Source organism: Dendrobates tinctorius, unplaced genomic scaffold (genome assembly GCF_039654945.1).
Source record: "Dendrobates tinctorius isolate UK_male_01 unplaced genomic scaffold, ASM3965494v1 ptg000120l, whole genome shotgun sequence".
Lineage (NCBI taxonomy): Eukaryota > Metazoa > Chordata > Amphibia > Anura > Dendrobatidae > Dendrobates > Dendrobates tinctorius.
Genome location: NW_027361788.1, coordinates 21866838 through 21881197, shown reverse-complemented (window position 1 = coordinate 21881197; position 14360 = coordinate 21866838). Strand labels below are relative to the sequence as shown.

The window sequence follows — 14360 nt, the reverse complement described above, 5'->3', positions numbered from 1 at the left end:
AGGGTGATCAATGAGTGGAACAGGCTGTCACGAGAGGTGGCAAGTTCTCCTTCAATGGAGGCTGGACAGACATTTGTCTGAGATGGTTTACTGAATCCTGCATTGAGCAGGGGGTTGGACACAATGACTCTGGAGGTCCTTTCCTACTCAAACAGTCTATGATTCTATAATTCATTCTGTGCTCATAGTCCTTTTAAAAGAAGTGTGTTGGTCACCCACCCAGGGCTTGCGGGGGTTACTCAGTACCGGGCCCGATGAGCTTCAATGGGAGATGTCACGGCAGCTGGGACTCGGCCCGTGGCCCTGGGCGCCCATTGTATAAGGGGGGAAAGTTCAGTGTGCTTATGTGGATTAAAGCTTATGAATTGATTCGTGACGCCACCTGTGGTGTTCGGCAATGATGATGTTAAGCCGACGCTGCAGACAGATCCTCTGGGACAGATGGTGTGGTGCAGCAATGATGTTATAGCCCTCCACAGGCAGGGCTGTAGTCCCAGGGCAGTGTAGGTGAAGTGGGTGAAGTGACATGAAGATGGTGCAGTGTCAGGCGCAGGGGGATGCAGCAGTGCTGAGCAGGTTGATGCAGGAATAAGTGGAGGACACCAGGGCATGTAGTTCCAAAGCTTTACTCACAGTCTGTTGTGGTACCAGGGGCCCGCATCCGTGCCGTGTCCTCCGGGTCAGGAGCTCAGCCAACCTCCAGGCAAGATGAAGTTCTTCTTTCCAACACTCCGCCAACATGTGCCTTTGCTGAACGTCTCCCTTATTGCGCCTTTTGTGAAGTACTCACAGTACTGAGTTACACTGGAGTTCCTCCTGTTAGATGTTCCTATGAACTCTACTTGTACGGCAGACAGCTGTAGCCTGCTTCGGGGACTCCTTGCTACCTAGTCCCGGCTCACTCACGATGCTGTTGTGCTCCCAAGTCTGGTGTGGGAATAAAGTGGTAACAACTTCTATTCCTCCGGTGTCTGCTGCAGGACCATTAGTATCCATACAACCTCGGGGACCGGACCCCAGTCTTGCGCGTAGAACTTGTAAAGGGTTCTCCTCTAACCCTAATCCCTAGTTCTCTTCTTCTCCTCACGTTCTGTACTAATCCTTTCCTTCTTATAGAGAGTTAGGCTTTCTATCAAAGTTCCTTTCCTGTGCCAGCGGACCCAGGTCACTGAGGTCGGCTGCAGCACTTCCTTCCATCCATCCCACTCAGGGGATCTTCTCTCTCCGACTGACCTAGTCAGACTCCCCCCAATCCTACACTCTTCCCGCTGTTTTGGTGCAAGCTAAACTCCACCCGCCTCCCAGCACGCTTCATGTTCCAGGCAGGGAGCCACCAAAGGGTGCTTTGCTACACTACTATGTTGTGTGGGATGCAGGTGTTGGAGTGTGGTCAGGTGTCTCCACGTTACCTGGATGGTGGGGTACCACACCTCAGGAGGAGGTGCAGTACCTCTGTGGCGACTGAACCCTCAGGGGTGCCACATGTGCACTACCTCTACCCAGCACCCCATCAATATTGGTGTCTGGAGCCTTGACTCCACAGCTCCATCTTGTTAAGGCACGACCACTAATAAAGCAACAGAGTCCTTACAGCAATAGCACGTGGCCATACTAAGTAGCTGTGAACCTTGAGGACCTGCGGAGACCAAACTGTGCAGCCGCATGTCCTGAGCAGCTGAAAACTGTAACAAGCACCACAGAGAAGATGTGTCCTGATGGAGCATACAAGTACCTGTTGGACTGATAACTTTTTTAAAATCTTCCTGTGGCAGAATTTCTCCATATTTATACCCCTTAATAGTCACACCTTATTTTTAAGCCACTATATGTAAATCTGTGCGCAGGGAGTATTAGGTCGGGGTCACACTTGCGAGAAACTCGCACGAGTCTTGCATCTTAATACCCGGCACTGCAGCCACACACATAGAAATGCATGCAACCACACACCCCAGTTCCGAGTGTCGGCGGCAGTGCCGGGGATTGAGATGCGAGACTTGTGCGAGTTTCTAGCAAATGTGACCCCAGCTTTAAGTATAGTGTGACATCACTACGCCGTCTGTGCTGGGACACTGAAGCCGTGTTGGCATGCTGGCCAACAGCGGTGTTCAGGATCTTACTGTATTGGTATCTTTAGTTGTTCATGCAACCAGAAGTCCGCTAACCAGATGAGTCCTAGCGACGTCACTTTTTAAGGGTGCACAATATCAAATAAAAGCAAAATGTTGTGCTCCTAAGAATTCTGTATCCGCCACCATGGCCTCACATGTTACACAATTGCATGGTACGCAAGGTTTCCTTAATGGGAAGCCTTCATTTATGCTTTCAGGGATGCTCTTTTATGTCTGTGTTACTTCAAACTGAACATTTCTATTAACTATATCCAATTTATTCCTCTAGAGGGCACCAAAACTGCCATACAATTTCAAGTTCCCGTCTGTTCACACTTTGCACGTCAGATTTTTATGCCAGGAGTATTCTGCAACATAAAGACCAACTTCCCACTATGTCCCCATGCATAGAGTATGCTGAAAACAATGTCCTTTTGTTAAACGCCGGTCCGGTATGCGTCAGCATAACTATTTATTAACAGTATAGAGATGCGTTATCACTCTGCTTTTCCATACAATGGGCAAAGTAAGAAATGTCTACTGCAGAGTATATGTACAGGACCGCACTTTTATTAGTGAGGTTTTTACCACCAGCCATTACATCAGAAGACACAGTGGGTATGGAAAGTATTCAGACCCCTTTAAATTTTTCACTCTTTGTTTCATTGCAGCCATTTGGTACATTCAAAAAAGTTAATTTTTTTTCTCACTAATGTATGCTCTGCACCCCATGTTGACTAAAAAAAAGAACAGAAATGTAGAAATTTTGCATATTTATTAAAAAAGAAAAACTGAAATATCACATGGTCATAAGTATTCAGACCATTTGCTCAGTATTCAGTAGAAGCACCCTTTTGAGCTAGTGCAGCCATGAGTCTTCTTAGGAATGATGCAACAAGTTTTTCACACCTGGATTTGGGGATTCTCTGCCATTATTCCTTGCAGATCCTCTCCAGTTCCGTCAGGATGGATGGTGAACGTTGGTGGACAGCCATTTTCAGGTCTTTCCAGAGATGCTCAACTGGATTTGGGTCAGGGCTCTGGCTGGGCCAGTCAAGAATGTTCTGAAGTCACTCCTTTGTTATTTTAGCTGTGTGCTTAGGGTCATTGTCTTGTTGGAAGACATTTTCATCCAGGATATCTCTGTACTTGGCCACATTCATGTTTTCTTCAATTGCAACCAGTTGTCCTGTCCCTGCAGCTGAAAAACACCTCAATAGCATAATGCTGCCACCACCATGTTTCACTGTTGGGATTGTATTGGGTAGGTGATGAACAGTGCCTGGTTTTCTCCACACATACCGCTTAGAATTATCACCAAAAAGTTCTATTTTCGTCTCATCAGACCAGAGAATCTTATTTCTCATAGTCTGGAAGTCCTTCATGTGTTTTTTAGCAAACTCTGTGCAGGCTTTCATATGTCTGGAACTGAGGAGGCTTCCGTCGGGCCACTCTGCCATAAAGGCCCAACTGGTGGAGGATGGCAGTGATAGTTGATTTTGTGGAACTTTCTCCCATCTCCCTACTGCATCTGTGGAGCTCAGACACAGTGATCTTGGGGTTCTTCTTTACCTCTCTCAGCAAGGCTCTTCTCCCACGATTGCTCAATTTGGAAGACTTCTGGTGGTCCCAAACTTCTTCCACCTAAGGATTGTGGAGGCCACGGTGCTCTTAGGAACCTTGAGTACTGCAGAAATTCTTTTGTAACCTTGGCCAGATGTGTGCCTTGTCACAATTCTGTCTCTGAGCTCCTTGGCCAGTTCCTTTGACCTCATGATTCTCATTTGGTCTAACATGCACTGTGAGCTGTGAGGTCTTATATAGACAGGTGTGTTCCTTTCCAAATCAAGTCCTATCAGGATAATTAAATACAGCTTGACTAGAATGAATGAGTAGACCCATCTCAAGGAGGATCACAAGGAAATGGACAGCATGTGACTTAAATATGAGGGTCTGCGCAAAGGGTCTGAATACTTATGACCATGTGATATTTCAGTTTTTCTTTTTTAATAAATTTGCAAAAATTTCTACATTTCTGTTTTTTCAGTCAAGATGGGGTGCAGAGTGTACATTAATGAGAAAAAAAATGAACTTTTTTGAATTTACCAAATGGCTGCAATGAAACAAAGAGTGAAAAATTTAAAGGGCCTGAATACTTTCCGAACCCACTGTAAAAGTCCGAAAAATACCTTTTAAGGAATAATGTAAAATGCCAGCTTTGGATACAATCAGGACAGGTCACTCCAGCATCCCCCTACCCTGACGCGCCTTTCGCCTCAAGCTTCTTCCAGTGGCGAAAGGTATTTTTTGGGCTTATATCTTCTGATGTGGTCTTTTCTCACTGTTACTCTTATACATGTATGACTATTCCCACATCCAGAATAAATTAGGCAGTATATGGTTATTGTCATTTCTACAGACAATGCCCATTTCCTAAACTTTTGCTATAGGTTCCTTTTATATAGGCTGTCGTAGTTGTTTACACCTAAATTAGCTGAGTGTGTCAGTATATACTGTTTAAATTCTATTCCCCTGATTGGTCAACGTACACTAGAATAGTGGTCAGTCATTTCCATCTTTGACCGGTTACATTACTATTATCATGAGTTACCTTACTTTATGGACTCATTACCTCAGTATTTGGTATTTATGTCTGTATTTATTGGGCCAAGTACACAGTGGCCTCCCTCATATGAGGCACCTTGTGTTTTTTTATTAATTTTAATTGTCTACATTTTAATAAAGATGAATCAATGTTTTAAATTATGATTCTCTTAGTTTCTTTGGGCTTTTTACCATTAGCCTAAATGTGTGTATAGGAATTGCCATTAGTATGATTGTCTGGACTTTTTGAACTTTACTAACTGGGGGGCAATGGGTCCGGGTGAGAAAAAAATTCAGTGATCATGGCCAGATTCACACATCCATGTTTCGTGATCCGAGTACCAACAATGATGTGCAGACCAGACGTGGGTCTCCTTACCCCAACCTTGACAACCTTCCTGTCTGTCTGTGTCCTTCTTGGATAAAAAGCGTGTCCTAGAACTTCAACCTTTATTATATATATAATAGTTACGGTATCGGAAAATCCCAACAAACCCATTATGCCATATTCTCCACAGGTGCAAAGGTCTCACCGACACGACCAGCCTTGTGCCACCGACAACCATCCGGTATGGTGTTTCAATGTCTAGCGATATCTGTGGCAGCTAAAGGGAGAAGGACCAGAAGCAAAACTATAAATTATAACTCTAGGAAACCAGGTTGACATAGATCTTAGAGGGGTTCTCCGCCACATGGTAATTGTACTTTCAAATATGAGCCTGACTCCACCATGCTGAGTCTGGATCTTATATTGTAGATCCATTATTTGCTAACTCTGTCTATAAGTTAAGGGCCCGTTACACATATCGATATCGCTAGCAATATCGCTGTAACGTCACTGGCTTTGTGACGTAGCAGCGATTTTGCTAGATCGCTACATGTGATACTTACCTCCGACCGGCTCCCCCGCTGGCTATCGCTGATCGCGCGAGAACGTCCTGGACCATTTCTCGTCGGGCGCTTCCTGTTGGGCTTCCTGTGGCGCCGATGAGCGACACGTGGACGCGGGCGGGAGGACGTCTGGACGTCAGGATCGCCGCGTCTGACAGGTAAGTAGCGACCCCCGACCGCTGCTATGTCGCTGGTGAGATCTGCCTGTGTGGCAGCTCACTAGCCACAACTCAGCGATGCACCAGCGATCCATATCTGTTATGAGTTCATTTTCCCCTTCACTATTGATGTCTGATGAACTCCCTCTTCTGGTGAAGGAAGGTAGGGAGGCTGATTACCAAGCACCTGAGCTGGGAGAGGATGACTGGGCGACGGGGATCTCTGACTGGATATAAGGCAGCCGACGCCCTTCTGCCTCGCTGGTGATTTCTCTGTAGAATTCTAGGAGACCAGTCCTGCTCCTCAAAAGCTAAGTTTTCTGCTTTGCCTTTTTGCATTTGTGTTTTGGTTTTACTTTGCCTTGCTTTTCTGGATTCTGCCATTCCCTGCTGGGGTGAGCTGAATTCCTTTTTGTCGGTTTGCTCTGTCTTCAGAAAATACCTGAGTACTGACATAGTCTTTTTGAAGTGTAGCGTCTTCAGGGCCTTTTTCCCTGTCAGTCTGTTGGTTCTTATTTTGATAGGGTTTTTTGTGGATTGCAGACAGCAGCCTTCCTATCCTGTCCTATCTAGTTAGCTTGGGCCCCATCATTTGCTCAGTCTATCTTTCTATCTGTGTTAGTGTTTTTTCTTCTTGCTTCACCGTCATTATATGTTGGGGGCTGCCTATTGCTTTGGGGTCTGCTCTGGGGCAGTTTAGATTTCCCTTTCTGTCTTTAGGCTAGGCAGTTCTCCGGCTGTGATCGAGGGGTCTAGGGCATCGTAGGAACCCCCCACGGCTACTGCTAGTTGTTGTTGATAGGTTCAGGGGTCTGCAATCCGATAGCTGCCAACTTCTCTGGTTTTCTGGACTTAGCTAGCATTTTTGTTTTTGCCTCCTACGGTGACTCATTCATAACACATATCGTTGTCGGGATCGCTGGTGCATCGCTTAGTGTAACGGTACCCTTACTGTTCAGATGAGTCCCTCCACTCCGTCAGTTTACTAGGGTTTATCTTCCTTTTTTTTTTTCATTCCTCTAAAGTTTTGACATTCCCTGCACCAATGAGAAGTGACCGGGGTGTGATCATTCGTAGCCTTCACAATCTGCACCAGGCAGGATCAGCACTTCATGTTCGTCCTCAGTGCAGGGCAACAGGTAAGAAGTTTTATTACCATAGACCCTACATAGATGATCATCATAGACAAATTTATATAGTCAGCAGTCACTAAACTAATACTACGGCTAGAGATATTAGTGAGAACGTAATAATGTGATTATCTGTAGAATATACACTACTCTCCTTTTTTTCAATATTTTAGTTATTTTTACATTCTTCATTCTATTATTATTGTTATTTATTTTATTTCTATTATTTGTTTGTATTTTTAGGTTTTAATACTTGTCACTATTACTTTTCTTTTGATTGCTATTATTTTTCTTGTTTTTTAAACCATTTATTACTATTGTTTTTGTTGTTTGTTTTATCATTTATTACTATTATTTTATAACCTTTTCACCATTTATTACTTTTTTATATTTGGTATATTTAGTATTTTTATAATCTATTAGTATTCTCTTTTCATCTGTTTTAACTTTAACAACCAGTCCAACTTTTATTATTCATTTTTGCACTAGATTTTATTTTTTTTTGTGACGGTACTTTAAATCTATTTTCGGATCTATAAGTTTTAGAGCCTGATATATATTTCTATATTTCACTCTCTAGATATTACATTATAATCTATGATATGTGATACTATCAAAATGATGTAAAATAATTTGATATAAAAATGGTCTCAAATAATGTTATGATTATAAATTGACATTTCATTTTTTTATACAGTGTTAATGTTTAGGCTTTATTGATATTAGTGTCAGAGGCTCCATTTAGATGCCATCAGATTTTACTACCAAACTGCAGATGAAAGATGTGACAAATTTGGTGCATTTCATCAAAACTGGGGTACAAAATGACACCGGATGAATCTGGCCTCACTTCTTAACAAATGGGGTTTGCTGATTTCTATTACCACATTACTCCACACAAAACCTAAAAACTCAGATGACTGAGCATAGGGGAACCCAAGAGGCCTCTTTGGCCAATATGAGAAAAGCAATGGAGCACATGGAACACTTTGACCTCTTTCTATTGCATTTTTAGGGAAATGTGTGACACCCTAAAAACAGCAATTCTGAAGTTATGATTTTTTTTTTTCAATGTTTAACGTATGGTTTAAATAGTTGTTTTATTTTGATAGATTGGACTTGTTAAAGACATAATGATACCAAATATGTTTTTTTTTATCTTTTTTTACAGAGAAAAGAAAGGTGATTTAAATCTTTATGTATATATTTAAAAAAAATATATGATTTTTTTTATTATTATTTATTTATAAGTGCTGGACCTGTATAATGCAACACTGTAGCATAAAGAAAAATTTAAATTCTCCTGTAAAACTGAGACACAGTGATGGGCTCTATCGGAGTACCCAGATGGCAGAGAAGGGGGCCTCCAGTAGAACTTTGGCTGCCATGGCAATCCAAAGCTTACCCCATAACCAGTTTATGTTGGTGACAATGGGTACCAGCGGAGCACACCAGCAACTAGTCCATTTGTGTGCTGCTCTCAGTTATTAAAAGCCACACCAAACAGTCAGACAACAGTGATCAGAGCTCACTCCGATCGCTGCTGTGAATATCAAGTGCTAGCTGTATAGTACATATACAGCAGATGTCGAGTATGATGTAGACTCAGTTCCTGAGTCGGTATAATGCACTCAATGCACCACACACTATTACTGTGGGGAAAATAAGTATTTTATACATTGCTGATTTCGAAAGTTTTCTCACCTACATACAATGGAGAGGTCTGTAATTTTTATCGTAGGTACACTTAAACTGTGAGAGACGGAATCTAAATTAAACACAGAAAATCACATTGTATGATTTTTAAATAATTCAATTGCATTTTATTGCATGAAATAAGTATTTGATACAATAGAAAAACAGAACTTAATATTTGTATAGAAACCTTTGTTTGTCGTTACAGAGGTCAGACGTTTCTTGTAGTTATTGACCAAGCTTCTCCAGATCTTTCAGGTTTTGGGGCTGTTTCAGCTCCCTCCAAAGATTTTCTTTTGGATTCAGGTCTGGAGACTGGCTAGGTCACTACAGGACCTTGAAATGCTTCTTAGTTGCCCTGGCTTTGTGTTTCAGGTCAATGTCATGCTGTCATGCTGGAAGACGAAGCCACGACCCATCTTCAATGCTCTTACTGAGGGAAGGAGGTTGTTGGCCAAAATCTTGCAATACGTGACCCCATCCATCCTCCATTCAATACTGTGCAATTGTCCCGTCCCCTTTGAAGAAAAGCACCCTCAAAGTATGATGTTTCCCCCACCATGCTTCATGGTTGGCACGATGTTCTTGGGGTTGTACTCATCCTTCTTCTTCCTCCAAACACGGCGAGTGGAGTTGATACCAAAAAGGTATATTTTGGTCTCATCTGACCACATGACCTTCTCTCATGCCTCCTCTGGATCATCCAGATGGTCATTGGCAATCTTCAAACGGGCCTGGACATGTACTGGTGTGAGCATGGGGACCTTGCGGGAGTGAGGTTTTGGTGTTTGTGTCACACCTCTGGCTTTTTTTTTTTAAAAAAGAAAAATAAAATGGCTGAATTTTTCAACCAGAAAAACCACCCTCCACCACATGAAGCCCAGTTCAGCAAAATACAGTGTCGGGGTCTCCCTTAATACACTAAAATGCTGGAAACTGGCCTTGCATCAGTTATGTCACTACAGAATACTGCTATTAAAAAATACTGTCAGCAGTAGTCAATCTCACTAAAAGGGTGCCAAAGAACATTTTAGGCCTCAATTATCAAAACTGGCTTTATTGTCTATAGCAACCAATCACAGCACAGCTTTCATTTTACCAGAGCAGTTTAAGAAATAAAAGCTGAGTTCTGATTGGTTGCTAGTCCAGTATTATTAGAGTATTCTGTAGTGACATGGTTGAAATGGTGGTTTCAGGCGATCATAATACAGTCGCATTTTATTTTTAGTGTCCTTTTCTAAGTCATTTTTGACACATGACACCAGCAATCCCAAAGTGTATACATTGTGTGTGGTACAATAGGCCAACACGTCCTGGTGCTGGTGTCCGTCCCTTATAATATAGTAGAAATAATCACTAAATATATACAGTATATAGACATATATGGGTGGATCAGCCGGGCCGGGCCTCGTTCGGTGTTATCTCCAGCTCTGTACATAGGACGGTGTATTGATGTCACTGTCCTAGTCCATGTCTGGGTGGTGATGACATTAGCAGAATTTGTGACTCTTCGGTATCTCCTCTGGTGCAGGCCGTCTGTTATCATTCTCACCTCCCTTCCTGATAAAGATGCTTTTCTAAGTAAAAATGGCAAATCAGACCTGACCAGATACAAATTTTGCTAAGAGTTCAGGCCATCCTTCCCCCTTAATAACACAAGCAGGAGCCAATAGCGGAATGTAATAGGAGCCATATACAGGGGGGGAGCGTAATGGTGCCGGAGGGGTCCAAGGTCCCTTCAGTCTCATAAGACCTCAGTATTAGGCCACGTTCACATGTTCAGTATTTGGTCAGTATTTTCCATCAGTATTTGTAGCCAAAATCCGGAGAGGAACAATATGAGGAAAAGTATAATAGAAACACGTCACCAATTCTGGATTTATCACCCACGTCCTGGTTCTGGCTTACAAATACTGAGGTAAAATACTGACCAAATACTGATAGTGTGAACGTGGCCTTACAAGTAGCACATGATAGGTAGGGGGCTCTGTTACAGATTTTGCATTGTGGCCCTGGAGCTTAAATATGGCACAGTAATATATTCAGTACCTCTCCGTTCTTCAGCCTAGGCTAAAATACTTTTGCTACCTGCCATCGGGGCTTTTGTTCATTTTGAACCCATAAAAATACCCTGAGTCGCATCAAATATTGGAGTCCCACCTGCTATGTGTCATTTATAATGCTGATAGAAGAATGGTCCAAGTCTCAAGTACACTTTGGGTATTAATGCTTCAAAATCTTCAAAATGTCTGCTTGCTGTCAGTGAATGAAAACTAAAAATGTGCTTGTTCTTGCACAGAAGCAAAGCTCCTTTCTGTATATCGGAGCCAGCACTGGCAGACAAAGACCAAAAAGGGCCCCCATGCAAGAGCTGTATATGGGTCCTTTACTGTCCAAGAGCGCATCATAATGCAAAATGTCACCTGCTTTTTAGGTGAAAATGGGCCCGTTTACCTCTTGGGCCCCTGTGCGGCTGCACAAGTTGCACCAATGATATGTCCGCTCCTGGCAGCCAGTGGTGTGGATTGAAGCCTTGATGCAAAATCTGCATCTGGACCCCCATTTTTATGGCCCCTTTAAGTGACAGAACCCCAGTGTGACGCAAACTCTGCACCCAGGGTAACGGGACAGGATTTAACAATCTGAATGGACGCCAAATGTGAAAGTTTCTATGACTTCAAGCACAGATCTTGAAAACAGACGAGAAACTATCAATATTAGAAATTCACATGGCTTTTCAATATATAACCAATAAGCTTTATTTACAGCATTTTGTGCTGAGATTTTAAAATGTTCCAAAATCGCATTGCAAAAAAAGCGCATCTGAAGTGTTTTTTTCCGCGGCACAAAAATGCACATAAAACAAATTGGGTAAGATTTATTTATAAAGCTGAATTTACAAAATGGTGCAATTTTGCCATATTTTTCAAAATGTTGTTTATTTTAAAAAAACTCACAAAGAAAGTTAGACACATTTGTATTCTTTATGTGTGCAAGGAATGTACAGCAGTTGTGTAAAAAAAGAATAAACCACTGCAAAAATGATTCAAATTTGCTATTCAGTGCCCTGGGAAAGCTGGGTAACGAGCGCTTGTAGGAGCCGTAATGGTGGCCATAGTGGCTGTCACCCAGCTTTCCAAGAAATATCAGCTGAGTAGAGTCTTATTGACTTGTATCAACCTTTTGGTTGTTCTGTAATTTTTGTATAGTTTCTTGTACTTTCTGGCTCTCCTCCCCCCTCTGGCAGCCAACATTACATATGGGGAAAAGCCTCTTGCGTCATTGTAACTGGAAGTAAATTGTGGCTGCATTCCTCTTGAGCAAAGTACCGGATTAAACTACACACTCCACATGATTGTTGGTTCAGTCATTCACTGCCCAGTGATATTATATGGTCAGCAGCATCATTAACATTTACAAAAGTAAAAAAAAAAATAATTCAAATTTCTACTATTAAAGTTTTAAGGTAAGAGACAGGGAGGTGAGATCACCCGTTCCAGACCCTCATGTATTAGCCAGTGGTGAGTGGCTACAATCACCCTATCAAACTTAAAAAATATTTTTGGGTACATGTTGCCATTTTACAAGATCCGTAGCTTTTTTCATGTTTCCTACAATGGAGCCATGACAGGGGTTGTTTGTTGTTTTTTTTTTTGTATTGCCAAGTTGTAATTTTAATTAGTAACATTGCGGGGTACATTCAATGTTTTTATTTATTACGGTAATTTTAATTTAATTTTTGGAGGGAGATGCGCCTATCAAAAAACAGCAATTATGTGGTTTCAGTTTTTTTTTCTCTTTAATAATTTACCTCATGGGCTAAATCATTTTATATTTTGCTAGCTTCTTTATTTTTGGATGGTAAAAAAGAGTTTGGAATGTTTCTATTTATATATTTTTTAAAACTTTTTATTTTAGTTTGTATCACCACTAGAGGACTTGAACCTGCGATCGTTTGATTGCTTCTACCTTGCACTGCAGATTAAAGTCTAGAATAATTGTCATGGTCTCTTATAAAGCTCAGCCTGTGGTCAGGTTTCAAAGTATCACCAAGATTGCAGTAATGGGGGGTCTTCAGGAGACTCCCAGCTGCATAGACAACCCATTGGCACTCCGCAATGGTGTTGCGGGGAGTGCAATAAGCTCCTGAACAGATATTCCAGCATGATCACACCAAATAAATGGCACTGTCTAGCTGTGTATAATATAGCTGGCACCTGGCCAGCATGGCGTGGGCTCAATATACCCTCTCCATGACAGATATATGCATTATAGGACGTAAAAGGGTTAAAGGAACAGACCTGCAATTCTACTCATATCCTGTAGACAGATGTGGCGCTGTTTTTACCAACTATTAATTTTATGATCTAGGTTCTTAGAACCTATCTTTGATGGAAACGAGTGCTTGGTTTCAAGTATTACATCCGGCTCATCACTCTCTCATTAAGTAAAAATACTGAGAACTATTTCTTCTCCTCTCGTCACAGAGACGCTTGCACAGAACAGCCTGTGATCTGTTCCATGATCTGCTGGGTGTGACATGGTAGTGCCACAGATAACACACTCTCTTGGTGTTATCTCATATGAACACTCTCATCATCCCAGTGAAAACTGCTGCCTCTGGTACTAAGATAATCCCAGCCCAAAAAGCTATTGCCACCTGAATAGCACGAGAAAGCATTTTGTCATACAAATTGCTTACATGGTGAACTGAGAACAACATTGATTTTTTTTTTCTTTTTTGCTTCCATATGCCCCTTTTGGTGCTGCTGAAGATATACTCTGGACAGAATCGGTCTCCAACCCCTTCTGGCAGAAAACCATATAGTCCTAGCTCATTTCCTTTGCAGAAAGTGTTCTTAGCTATATTGCCATGCTACTCTAGAGGCTCTGCTCCTTCTCTGATAATCAGGACAGATGGTTGTATCTCTTGCCTACTCTGTAGTGAACAGAGTATCATTGTTTAAGTATCTGATTAGGCGGATAATGAGCATGTGTGACCAGCACTTGGCTCATTAGGTGGACGTGCACAAAGCTGAACACTTTACACAGTAGGTGGTGCTATACTATGTAAGTAAATGTCATAACTCCATAGTGAGTAAATCCATTACAGAGTGTTATGCAGCCCTCAACTGTGACTGATATACAGGATCTGACAATCGTTATTAAGTATCAATGTGCCCATAATCTTTGCACAAAACAATCTAATATATATATGGTGTCATAATTCAACACTGGCAGCAGTTGGGGGGAAGAATGATGGAGCATGTTGGATTTTAGCATACATATTCCATACTTGCTAAATTATAAAAATTGCCTAGTAATGCAGCCAAATTTTGGAGAGCTTTGGCTACCAGTGGCTTACCAGAGTAAGTGACGGAGCAGGGAGCTGATGGCTCTCTGCTCCACCACCCTTTCCAACTGTATCTGTGTCCGAGGATCCAGATACAGCTGAAAGATTTGACAAATACTTCAGGAGGAAATAGTCGGCAAGCATCGCTTAATCCTTTATACCAATAGGAAAAAAACTGCCTCTAGGAGACACCATTTTGATTAATTCAGAGAAGCAAAGGAGAATCTAGTCGCCAAAGTATACAAATCGTATAAATGCTGTCACGTGACCACCCAATCATGGAGTAAATACATTGCACATTGTCACCATTCTGCTGTCACAAACAGTGACTGCAAACATTTCTTTTCAGTCCAGAAAACCCCTTTAAAAAGACACTCTAAGCACAACCTAAACACTGTGCTATGCCCAATGCAGGACATTT

At 41.9% G+C, this 14360-nt stretch overlaps 1 protein-coding gene across 2 annotated transcripts in view; it reads left to right on the top strand.

Annotated features, from left to right (window-relative positions):
- LOC141101665 (5-aminolevulinate synthase, erythroid-specific, mitochondrial-like) overlaps positions 1 to 14360 on the top strand; it is a 58923-nt gene that overhangs the window by 34574 nt on the left and 9989 nt on the right. Inside the window, exon 2 of one of the 2 annotated variants that reach the window (XM_073590896.1) lies at positions 6787 to 6900. The exons of the other annotated variant lie outside the window; for it this stretch is intronic. The gene's annotated coding sequence lies outside the window, so the exon portion shown is untranslated. The remainder of the gene's footprint in view (positions 1 to 6786; positions 6901 to 14360) is intronic. 2 annotated transcript variants of the gene reach the window in all.